This window comes from Anopheles bellator, chromosome 1 (genome assembly GCF_943735745.2).
Source record: "Anopheles bellator chromosome 1, idAnoBellAS_SP24_06.2, whole genome shotgun sequence".
NCBI lineage: Eukaryota > Metazoa > Arthropoda > Insecta > Diptera > Culicidae > Anopheles > Anopheles bellator.
Window position 1 is genome coordinate 4653124 of NC_071285.1, and position 13129 is coordinate 4666252.

Sequence of the window (13129 nt, forward strand, 5' to 3'; positions counted from 1 at the left end):
TGACGACTTTCGTGGGGCGGAGGCCGGATGGTATGCATAAAACATAAACGAATTAATGATGGATTCGGCTTCGTCTTCGACCCCGTAACCGCGAGTTCCCCTTCTTCGGGATTTCAATTCACCGGAACTAAGCTCTGAGCGGAGGTGCCTTTTGTGTGTCTTCTTTGTGGTTTCCTCGGTGCGTGAAGAATGGTTCCTGCCCGATGGTTCTTCTGTTGCGGTCGGAGAATGATCGTCGAATCTTCTTCTCGTCTGGGCGGGATAAGATGTTTTATTCCCTCTGAAACAGTCCAGCTCATTGAAGAAGATGCGCCCGCCGTTGTGCTTTATGTGCACGCACGATGTTCTCGCTTTATGCTGATCGATTCGAAAACAATAGATCCGATTGAAAGACGAAAGAATTGCATAGCAACTAATGTCTACTGTCTGTTGTTTTTTTCAATATAAGCGGTTCTTTTTAAATTGTAGAATATATTAAACTTAGGTTCGCTGCAAGAATTATGATCCAAACAGTATCGTTTCAATGGCTTACTGTGATGTTGTTGTTATGTTGGTAGCCAACGGATGGCAAGGCAAGTCTGACAGCACAGCCTTTCTGCGCCTGCTGCGTGCTGATCTCATCTGGGGCGTGTTGAATTCATCTGTTGAATTAAAAGGAGGGCAAAGCGAACCCAAAATGGGATCACTTTTTTATGGGATCCGTAGCGCATGCAAAATGTGGTTCAAATAATTGCGTGACTCAGACGGGGCTGGTGACACAACTCGCGATTCTCTCCGCTGGAGGTCTAAGAGGTCCATTTTTTCGGGTTTGCAAAAAAAAGGACGGTGACGTAAGCTGGGTGAGCCAAATTTTGCTAACGATCATAGCAAACTGTGCTCAGAACGTAAGGCGTTTGGGCATAGAAGATGCCACAGCAATTCAGTGTTAAGTGTTCAGTGCAGTGAGAGGTAAGCCGATACGACTGGCGACTGCTATCTTGTCGATTCCTTAAATTGTAGGAGTGCCACCTTGAAGTGTTAATTGATAAACTCCATTATACTCAACAAATGTTATTGGCTGCTGACAGACTCACAGCCCAACGAAATCTCGGCCTCGGCTATCGATATCAAATAATTCAGGCGACTCTAGCCCAAATCGGAACTCCCCAGAAAAAAAGGCCAGAAAGCCAATAAAGCTTGAGCGCGTGCGAACTCAATTTATTAGGGCCCCGTCCCGGGGATCCAATATTTACAACGCGCAAATTCGGCTTCGGGGGTGAAAAATCGAAAGCTATTTAATTGAATTTCGCAAGCTAATTAACCGCCCTCTGTGGCGTCCTGTGGAGCCAGCGCAGTAGCGCCACAGCGGAGCAGAAATTGAATTATCCTGCCTTAGAGTGTCTGTGTCACCAGAGAAAGAGAGAGAGTGCGGCCTCGTGAATATACACTCATCACACGCGTGTCCCGCCTGTGAGGCTCCGTGAACGTACTTAATCAACGCACGCTAAACTTGAATTAAATAATTTCAATTGATCAATTTCCGTTCCGCCGTTGATTATGGCCGTAAAATATTGATGGCCCGGCTCGACTGCAGAAACCGATGTGATCCCGGGTTTCCCGATCGGAGTCGGTTTGGTTGCGTTGGACGGGCAACGATTGAAATTATTAGCCCCTCCGATAGTATTAATTCGATTGCTCTCGCCTTCTCTCGCCGCGGCTCGATGTTTGCTCGTTAAACTCCGGCTAGGTCGGCGTAGTCAATCAAGTGTCAGTCATCTCTCCCCATCATTGAATGCGCCGGGCAACGAGAGATCTGACAATCAAACGGATCATTTTTCACGCTCGAAATAAGGCGCGCGGTTCCTCCGTGGTGGCTCCGAAAACAAAGAGAGAACATCCTGGCATAATCGCTGGTGGGGGTCTCTTGATTGACACGCACAGGACTCACAGGCTCACCTTTTTCGGAAGTCCGCCCGGAACATCCGGACATCCGGCCTTATCCGGCCCGAAGTTTGCTCTAAAGTTTGCGCATTCGAACGCACTTTTTAGATTCCCCGAGACCCACGGGGCAGTTCAAAAAGTATGTAGGCCAAACACATACAAGAGCCGGTGCGAACAAACCGCCGGACCGCCGGATCGCGATAGGAGCATAATTTATGATGATGCCTCGCCCGCCCCTGTGCGGACGCTTTATGACATAAATAAATATGGTTTTGAAAAATGATGATACTTTCCATGTTCTCGTCCGCCGGCGAGGCGGATTGGCCGAGTGAATTATGTATGCAACGCACGGGCTCGTCCTGGCGGCTTTGCGGCCGTGGTGCGAAATGTGAAAAGAATATGCGCGGTTTTTGGTGTGGTGCGTTTGTTGGCCAGCCCGCGAACAACAACAACAATGTGTCCGCCCGCTGTGTTTGAACGGGGACGGATGATGGTTCCGGCCATCCGTCAGAGTGGTGGTCTTTTGAATCGTTGTACTGTGCGATTGTTTGGGAGTGCGTCTTCCCTCGCTGCTCGCTAATGTGGGTTCCGGGACGCATCATTAGCGGCTTGAGTTTGGTATCCGTTCTCGAAGTGAATCCGCATCCTAAAAGCTTTATTCTTCTTCTGCTTTCAGGTGAGTTTTGCTGTGGAACCCATGAAATAGGGGTATCATTCCGGAACGTTTCCTGCTCTTGCTGGGCCACAAGGGCCGCCCGAGCTTCACGTAAATAATTGATTTCATAATAATATACCTCTTCATATTCAATTACGAAGCTCGCTGCATGATTCATGCGCGGGCCATGAATCTTGGTGCGCACCAGGAAGGAAATGCGATCTCTCGCCGCGAATCCGACCGAGCATCTGCCAGTAATTGCGAAATCTATTTCGATCAATTGGAAAGATAGCCCGGCCACGGGGTAAAGCCTGATTGCTATCGATGCTCGTTGGCTATCGGACCAGAGGAGTCGCCGATGTCGTCCGGCGGCCCAGCTAACAACAACTAAATGCGTGTATAATGATCGCTTTAATTAGCATTTCCGGCCGGCCTTCTGTCGCGGAGGTGCGTAAAACAAATTCCGTACAAATTTAATGTAAAACAAGCGCCCAAACATTCGTTCGCACCTTCGACGCTGGTCGACCGGCGGAGGCACCCGGAAGAGTGGTGTAAATGAATTCCCTCTTCTCTCTCTCTCCGGCAGCGGTCGATGTTTACATTTGGCGCCCAAAAGAGAGCCACTCGCATGCAGCGAAATGAGCTAGTTTATGTTGCTGTATTAATTAGTTTATGCAACTACCCCACCGGCCACCTAAAACCTAATCCAGGAGCAACGGTGGAACCGGTGCCGTGTAAAAGTACACAGTCCGAGTTTTAAGGCTTCCAGGCTCTGGCAGCCTGGCCATATGGAACTGGATACAATTTTGCAGAACGCACCACAGGACGGCAAGGATGTACAGAAGGGTTTTGCGGCTGGCCGGCTGAAGTTCTTTCCCGGAAGCGTATTTTCCGTGTTCCGGTGTGGCCACACAACGCGGCTTGGTCCGGTTCCGAGCTTTGCATTCCAACGGGCTGACGGTTGGCCGGCCGCTACTAATTGAATCCGAACCGCAAAAAAGCGCTTGTAGATTACAACGGACGGGAAGGACAAATTAATGCTCTCCGCGGCCGGTGCGTGCGGTGCATTAGTGCTAGCGGCTGGTGAGCGCAAACATCGGGCAAACATCGGGACACGGAAAGCACTTAACACAACTCTTGCTCCAATGAAAGTCATAATAACGATGTAACGTCCCTGGTAACGGGTTGTTATTCATCTCTGTTCGACAAACCGTGGGCTACAACTCGGCTTCCATTTGTTGGCAGCTGCAGATGACGGAGTGTAACTGACCGTATCCGGTAGACCCTAACTTGTACTGCTTCGCTGCCCCGAAAGGCATCCAACTGACGTCCGGAAGAACACCGTCAAATGAATCACCGTCACAGTGGCTGGCGTTTAGAGAATGATTCGCCTCTGTTTTTGTGATGGAATTTAAAAAAGGGGTCGTTCGTCGCTTGTGAGAGAATAGATGTCTTTCATCGATCAATAATAATTTTTAAATCCTCTTTCGGTCAATGGCCGTCGAGTGAAGCACTTTCAAAGAAACAGATGTCCTGCTTGTAAGTTGCAGTCTTGAACATTATGGGCCACCACTGTCCTCACTGGTGGAACACCGAGAGCATAAGAAAGGTCCTGTAAGATGTTCTGCAAACTCCTGACAACGAAAGCTGTCCCACTCTGGTTTGAAATATTAGCTACAAATGTCTCTTCCGTCGCCCCGGTTTGTCCCGATTTGTCACTGACACATCCGGTCCGTTCTAATTGCGCGTGATGATGATAAAGTTCGGAAGCCAGCCGGAAGGCGCCTTCCAACCGCGGATTTGTTTTGAAAGTAATTTAATCAGTCGTTGAAAAGAAAAAAGGGAAAATGGGCAACAGTGGACACAGTGTGGAGTGTAACTAAATTATGCTACAAGCCAAAACTAATTCAATATTGCCCACCCCGAGGCACTCTCAATCCGGTGCTGCGCAGTAAATGGAGTAGAATTTCATTTTATTAGTCCGCCATCCGGGGTTTGGTGCGCCAACATAATGCACCTCCAAATATCGCTTCCTGTAAGGGCCCAAAATTCAGTTTCAGCGGAAAAACAAAGCCCCGGTGAGAGAGCGAGAGAGAGAGCGAAAATCCCGGCGAAAGTGTGAAAAGCCGAGCCGGTGGCGGGAAAATTTCACGGATCAATGTTTCAAAAACGGCACCAGGCGCATTAAAGAGCATGTTGCTAATTATGTCGATTTCCGGCGTTGCCAGAATTGTTGCGAATTCGGATGCGCCTCGTCGAACATATTTAATTAGTTCGAAGCCCGGAACTGCTCAGTTCGATTCTGCCCAGTCGATGTGAACAGAGAGAGGAGCACAGGGCAAACTGTGGTTAAAATATTAGCTAAGCTTTAAAGCAGTCAATACATGAATAGTTTTCCAAGAACAAAGCATTACTTAATGGGGAAGTGTAACAACAATTCCGATAAATGGTTTCGAGTGAGTCGGTCGAGCTCAGGAATGTATCTGAGTGCCACTTACCATCAGAGTATGCTTTGCTTTCCATAATCACCATCGCAACCCCCTCGCGGGGGGCTTCTTAGATCGCTTCTCAGTCGACGTGATCATAAATCTTTCTCCCATTACTGGGACGTTTTTCGCCTGCACCTCGATCGATCTTCGACCCCGACCGATGTTATGTTTCCCTCCTTTTTTGTGTTACTCGCTCCGTTTTTTCCCCTTCCCGTTGTTCGATAATTTGTTTGACAGTTTTTCAAATTGATCGGTCCCGGTCTCGGACGTGCTCGAGAACAAGACCAAGACGGCCCCCCGGTTTGAATGGGGGTCGCTGCTGGGTCGCTTGGTGATCAATGAGCATTGATGAACCGGGTCGGCCAGGCTTTCGAGTGCTGCACTTGTGACGTGAAATACAATTTATGGGTCCCCGATGTGACGCGCCCGGGTTAAAGAAACTCATTAAACCACGGATCACGCGAGCATAATGGGGTTCATTCATTGTTGCTCTGCGATCATAGGGTGATCATCTATTGGGGGGGCCGTCGAGCATAGAGGATTAGTCGCAGCAACTTCAGCCGGCACTTCAGACCGTATGTGAGGATCGGATCGGATCCCCGACCGGCCAGCCGTCCTGCAAGAAAGAACTTGTTCTCATGTTTCTTGAGATCGCGATCGCGGTAATTGAAATGCGTCGCTTTTTCCCTCTTATGCCCCGCTCTTATGTTGGAATGCGGAGATTTCCTGGAAAACGACTGGTGCGCGTGATGCAATCGATCGTGAGCGAGCGATGCCGTCACAGATCGAAGGCGTCATCGTGGGCGCTCGGTAATTGTGTGAAAATATTCCGCAATATGCAAATTCAGGTGTTTGGGCGTGTTTGCACGAATCATTTTGGCACCCGCTTTCGTGGGAAGTCCCCGAGCTCTTGACGCCTCGATGCCTCGAGTGGTAATTTTGTGAGTCAACCAAGCGAAGCATCCTCGGCGAATAGATTTGAAGTGCTAGCCAACAATTTGCTGGCTGGCTGTGTGAATTATTTGTGCATTAAGCAATTGGGGATTTTGTGGTCAGTAAGTCGCCGAGTCGATTATGGTTCGCGTGTTAATCAACTTTCATCTACTGTGCTGCTAAAACAATATACAAATAAATAAGTTAATTGACAGGAGGCTGCCCCTCGAAAGTCAACTAAATGAATTGTCGTACATTAATGAAGATTTGTTTCTAGTTCCTCTACGTCCCAGACCACGTTAGTGGCTGTTCTGGAGGCGTCCGTCAAGTGCCTTGATGGGATCAGCGCGACACAGTAAATGGGCGTCCTAATCCGAGTGCTTGAGTTGGATAATATGATTTGTCCCGGCTCCGGCCGGCCAAACAGTTCGAAGAGTGCGTTGGCACCATAATTAGGCATTAGTGTCGCCTAACGGAATTCAAGGAGCGCCTAGGCAGGACCACGACACCATGATAAATGTGCGTGCCTGGAGTCTGTCAACTTGTGGCGTCGCCAGATGGATTAAGTGCACGGTCCTTGTATGGTCATCTCATTGTCTCCGGATCTGGCCACAGACAGACAGGCAGACAGGACAGCGTGATAAATTTTTCTTCGATTAGCTGATGGCAACACACTCGTTTTAACTGATTAGTGATTACTCCATTACAGTCGTCGTCTTCGTCGTGGAGTCTGTTTTGATGAAAACTCCCAATCGACCCAACTCGATTGCCGATCGATCGAACGCCAGCGGTCGGGCAATAAATTTCCGATTAGCGCAAATTTATATCCAATAAAATTGTGGAAAAATACGGAATTCACTTTGCGGTCGCGGCGGTCGTGTGTTATTGTGCATTTGCACGATAAAAGCAGTCGTCGCGCACGCCGGAGTGGTCCCCGGTCGCCTTGGAGTGGTCACTTTGCCGGCGAACTCCTTTCTTCGCCAACAAGTCTAGTCGATTGGAAACGTTTTCACCGCCAGCAACCGCATCGAGTGCTTATCGCGATTGGCATGGCCACATCGGACGTTGAAAAGTGGAAAATAAGAATCGTCCATCGTCCGTGATCGTTTGCTCCTTCTCGAACTTCGACAGGGTTCCTTGGGGTCCGTGAACCCGTGAAAGGGCCACGGAAGTCCCGGGTTCCGCGTGTGAGACTGACAACTGGCCAGCGCTTGTCATAATCCGGTGGATCAATCTGAAGGCCCTCATGCCACTCGTTCGGTTTTTGCTGATTAACGGAACGGTTACTGGCCGTTTATCAGACCTGGCCGGTTCCCGGTTCCGCAGACCGCTGTCAATCCCGTTGCGGTCTGATGACAACCGCGCGATAGTGCACCGGACCGGACCAAAAAAAGGACTCGTTTTCTATGTGCCATCAATGGAAGAACCCACTGCATGGCACGGCAAGGCCAATGGGGGTCTAGTAAATCGATGTCTATAGCTCTGTGCCGGTAATAATGATGCTGCTAGCACGGGCCGCCAGCCCATCAGAGGAAAGTCCGGCAGTCCGCGCGGTCCAAAAGACGGACTAAGTGTCCCGCGGGAGGATTTGTTATTGTGATTGGGATTCGAACACGCGGAAAATCGCGCTTTCCGCGGGAAAATTAACATATGGTCGCTTGGGATCGGCTATCGGATCGCACTCCCCGTGGGGACGCTCCGAGTGATCTTTAAACAAGATCTTGGCGCACGGTGGGCTATTTTTGATCTTCTCACTCAACACGCAAACAGATGCTTGAGGACGGTGGAGAGGAGCTCGTTAGGGAGAAGAGAACCGCCGAACGGTAGCACCCAGACCGGTGACCTAGACGTGGTTATATTTAGAAATTCATTGAAGATAAGTGAAGACCCCCTTTATCTTTGCCCGCTGTGTCCAGAGTGTGTCTCTATCTTATCGCAGGGCACACGTCTTGGAATCAGAAATTAATTCCCATCTCTGACAAGCTAACTTTTCCTCAAAATGAAATACTCAAAAATTAGACAAAATTCCGCGTAACGCATTATAGAAACTTATCCACAGGCGACAAGCGTAACGGTTCAATCGTCGCGCAACAAAACGTAACGTCACGCGACGTAGCGTGCAACATCGCCCGCAAAACGAACGGCGCGCGATACAAATAAAAAGAGGATGTCAGAAGTGGGGTTCGAACCCACGCTCCCTTACGGGAACCAGAGCTTAAATCTGGCGCCTTAGACCGCTCGGCCATCCTGACTTATGCTGGCTGTGAGTCCAAATCCCAATGTAAACTCGGCATCCCATGGCCACCAACACGCAGCATATTCACTTTTACATTTTCACGTAACTTTTCCGATGCTGTACCGGCGCATTATGACCTTCGTTGGTGGTGCATGGGGCAGTGTAATTCGATCCTGTCTCTCTGCGGCTTGTGAATACCAATAAAAGAAGACGCACGGCGCTGATCAAACGCCGAGCGGCCGTTTGCTCCTGCACCCGGGCGCGCATCACTTTGACATTTTGCCGGAAGTTATCAACCCGGGAAACTTTATCCCTTTCCGATGGCGGCGCCGTAGATGTGGACTTTGTCGGTGGAAATGATGAGAAAAGTTGATTTGCTTGTTTCTGCAAACTTTCCATCTTACCCGATGCAGGTTCCGGTAACCCCGGGTTCGATGGTGGAGGGCGACACGCATTACAAGAGTTTGTAGAGGAGAGGGCCTAGAATTTGCATACACTGTTGGCGGCGCCGTGCGGTGCTGAGTTTAAAATCTGGCGCCACACAAGTCGGGAGAGGGTGGAATCGATTGCCGTCGTCGTCGTTGTCGGCAACTTCGCGTAGTTCGTAAATGATGCTCACGTAATGCATTGTTTGCGCGAATTGTTGGTGCGAAATAGTTTCCTTCGCAGGACCTGCTCCTAATGTGTGTCAGTAACAAGCCCGTCAAGCAAAGTCAACATATTTGAAGTGACTTTCGGTGCTCATAATAATCCTCGGTTGGAATCATTAATTATTTAGCATCCTGCCGACATTGTGTGCCATTCTCGTGGAGCAACAGTTTTTATTGAGGTGCTGGCGTGCGTCCACTATGATTAGGCCGTGGATAGTTTTTTCTGCAGATGGATTTATGGGTCGGCCGTTTATGACCATTAATCATGCACAGGTAGACTTGGGTCATTTGGCCGTGTCCGGAGAAAGTGAAGATGTCCCAAAGCCCTCCCGGACACACTTACGGTAATTACTAGCGGCCTTTTACTGTTATGGCCGCTAATAGTACCAATAAAGCATTTGGAACAACGAATTCTCACCCAAAGCAGCGGCGCAAGCAGTAAAATCGGCCGTTAGGTCAGAAGTTTGGTTCGGTAAGCCGTACGGTGCTTAAGGTGGCCATAAACAGGCACTCATAAAACGGTTCTGTTCACTTGTCTTCGCGGCCCGATTCGCGTATCACTTTCACGTCTTGGGGCGCATTTAATGGGGCCACTTGTTAGTGGATGCAATTCAGGTGCAGCACGCGAAATCAGGACACGCGGGACCGACACAAAGAGGTCGTTATTGCGATCGCGCGAAGATCAAGCGAATGGTTGTTACCGTGGGAATCCAATTTTCGCATTCGGTTATCGTAATCGCGCATAATCCGGGCGCTACTAGCTCGCCGAGAAAACTCCCGTGAACGGTGTCGAGGGGTGAAACCCTATCGTCTAACGACCCGCAAAGCCCTGCGGGACAAATCTGCTCCTTCGGCGACGGGAAAGCGCATAAACAAGTTTTGGCGCATAAAACTCGAGCATTCCGAGAACAAAGAAATGCGTAACTTCGAACCAACATCCAGCGACGACGACGAGAGCATTTTGTGTGATTAAGTGATGAAGGACTCTCGGAGTCGCGTCGTGTTTGGGCCCCCTGCCGATGGTTCAATAACCAAATAAATTCACCATCAAATTGACACTACACTCTCTCGCCGGCTACGACCCGCGGGCGTCGATAACGAACCGTTTACTACCCTTCCCTACCGATCATAAACCATTATTGGCGAAAGACTAATAAAAAAAGGGCGCGCGTTCGAGTTGGTGGCTTTCGGAGCCCCTTTCCGGGCGGCAGGACCTCCGGGCTTTTATGGTGTGCGCAAACGGAAATGCGCAAAGCATTCGTCCCCACTAGGATTCGGATTCTGGATTCCCGATTCCCCGTGCGTGCTGTTTTCGGAACGTTCGCCGCCGGATGCCGGAACGATTCTCGGAGCAGCGTCTTTGGAAGTGGCACAAAGGCAAATAAATATTTATCGCATTCGACGACAAGGCGCTCGATGGCGGCGATTCGGGGACCCGATAGAAATCTCAACGTCCCGTCCCGGACCCGGACCACAAATGGTTGATGATGGTTTTGTGTGTGACAAGAAATGGGCGAGAAAGCGCCGTCCCCGGGCAACTTGTTACTCCGGCTCCGGTTGGCTTTGTGTGCCGCCCCGGAAGGGGTCGTGTCGGGGTTCCTTGTTTTCGCCCTTTCTGCTCCCGAGCGAGAACTTCATTCGAAAGGCATCATATTAAGAGGGTTTCCCGAAAGGTCGACCCTCTTGTGATCGTTTTGCAGAAAACAGACCTCAAAAGCCGCAAACGTATAAACAATTTTCGACTTTTTATCGGCGCTCTGGTATTCGTATTCCGAGCGCCGGATCGGGATCGTTTCAAACAACTCGCAAGTTGTTCGGAGACGACGAAGCACCGCTCAAATCTCGATTCCCTACCGAAAAGGACATCCCACGCGCTGGGACGGAAGAGTGAGACCCTTTGGGCGGAAATGACTGGCTGGGGCGCTGGGCAAGAAAAACACACTCCAGTCCGAATGTTCGGAAAAACATTTGCAAAGTTGCAAGTTAGTTCGGCAATAAATGATATCGTTGGCGGCCACCGTCACCGTCGTCGACGTCGCACAAGATGGCCCGGAATTTAACACGTGGACACGTGAAGAAAGTGCCGCCGCGCTGCGCTCCTTAAAGGTGCCCGGAATGTCCTCCCGCCGTCGGTCGGTCGGTCGGTCGGTCGGAGTGGTTCCCCTTGGGGTGATAAAAAGTGCAATCTTCTTATCGCCTTCGGTGCGAAATAGTGGTTCGTTCGCTCGAAATGGCACACATTGTAGGGCCAGAGAGCTGGCCGTCGTTACTTGGCGGCGAAATCCGAAAGACATTTTCGCGCACCATTTAAGTTCCCCGAGAGTCGTCGTCCTGTGTGCTTTTTGTTTCTCCATTGGTTTTATTTCTTCTGCGCCCGGCGGCGGGACCTCAACTGTGGGACCGCAGCAATTGCAGTTACATAGTATTTTCGTATCACAAATCTCTCGCTCTCTCTCTGTCTGTCTGTCTGTCTGTCCCCGGTGGGAAGTGATGTTTCTTTGGACCTTCTGGGGTGGATGGAGGAATTGCACTTCGAGGAGCAACACATTCGTCCCCTGTTTGGTCAGCAGCGCGAGCCGTTTATTGCCGCTAGGAGTCGGAAAAGAAGGTGCCAATTTTGCTTCAATCTGCATTCTACAAGAAGTGTCTTTCTTTTTATTGCTCTACGAAATAAAAGTAACGGTTCTGTGAGCAGCAGAAAACAACTTCTTTAGATTATTCGAATTTGAATGGGATGCTTTAAGGCCTCATAAGGTCACAAATCAGACAATGAGGCATTACGCCTTTTTTATATCAGGTCATACTGTAAAATCGTTACATTTTTTACCTAACAAGCCAGGGCATTGGAAATTAATGTAACATCCAACAGGAGGGCATTTTATCGATCGTTTCCCACAAACTGCAGCCCAATGGTGCAGAAGATCGCACATGATGCACTTTCGCCCGCCCGTACGCTGAAGAAAATCGGTGTAGCCGATAAAACCGATCGCGACCATAAAATTTCCCTATAAACGGGCGTAAAACAAATACCCGCCAATACAAAGGGCACCGGAAGCAGATGAATTTGATGGTGGTCGCAGGATCACAAAGGTCCCGAGTGGCCAATTCAAATGCTGTACGAGACATTTACGTTTATGCTACAATAATCGTTATTGGATAAACAGTCGCGCCTCGCACTATTGTTTTTGGGCACGAGATCCAAAGAGAGTCCTCTTGCCATCCGGAATGTCCTTAAGAACGACACTTTGAACGATCCCGATGATGTTGTTTCGCCGCACCGAGTGTCCATGTTTTTCTTTAAGAAACGTTACATTTAACGAGTCCAACGAAGGAAGAAAATTGATTATCGATGGCGTGCAGGAGAGGCATTAATTGAATCAGAAAGCAGTGTGCGCTCGCGGAGACGTCGTTACGCGTTCGTGATCACTTGCCATCGTCCTCGTCCGGTTGGCGACTTTATTTTTAAAACCACGGACGTGCATTTTTCGAGCCACTCAGTGTGACGTCCACTGACTATTTACGTCGGAGACACGGAGCTCCATTGTTGGTTGTCCATGGTAGCCGGGCGGGCGAAAGCCGGAAACAGAAACTTCCAGCTTCCAGCGGAGTGTCAGTGGAAAGAGGCCAAGGCAGAGGAAGACCCCCGCTGGGGTTGGTTGACGTCAAAAGTGCATCCAACGCTGCACTGCGGGCGTCAGTATCCGGGCTGATGGCGTGCGCAAATCGATCGCAAACAGTGGACGTGCCTGGTTTGGTTCGATTTGCTTCCATCATAATCCTGGCCGGCCGGTCGGCGGAACGGGGGGAACTAAACAGAGCGGCCGCTAAAGCGGTTCGTTAATCAGCATTTCGATTTTTTATTGCCACGCGATGGAGCGCATAACCCGCGTGTTTAATAATTCATCCAGCAGCTTCCTATTTTATGGTCAGGGTTGGTGGACCATCACATCACAGAATTCCTTAAGTATTGGATTAAATTAAATCAAAATCATCTCAAGTCAATCTTTCTGGTTGCTAGCGAGTACTAAGACTGTTCTAAAGGAGTTACTAAAAGTACTAAAACATTCATCTCTATAGTAAATGACTGTTGCTATGAGTATTAAACGTTTAATTGGTTTATCAACATTTAGCTTCACCACTTATTGACCTACCCCGTTAAGGGAAGTTACAAACGAAACAGTGTCATTGGTTTATTATGTTTCTTTCTCCCGAAAAACTTCACCGACTCGCGTTTAATTAATCCTTC

At 49.4% G+C, this 13129-nt stretch overlaps 1 protein-coding gene and 1 non-coding gene across 2 annotated transcripts in view; one reads left to right on the top strand and one right to left on the bottom strand.

The window, feature by feature from the left end:
- LOC131208116 (matrix metalloproteinase-2-like) overlaps nt 1–13129 on the top strand; it is a 33993-nt gene that overhangs the window by 17053 nt on the left and 3811 nt on the right. The window lies entirely within an intron of this gene.
- Trnal-uaa (transfer RNA leucine (anticodon UAA)) lies at nt 8166–8249 on the bottom strand. Its single transcript has one exon. It is a non-coding gene; the product is annotated as a tRNA-Leu (tRNA).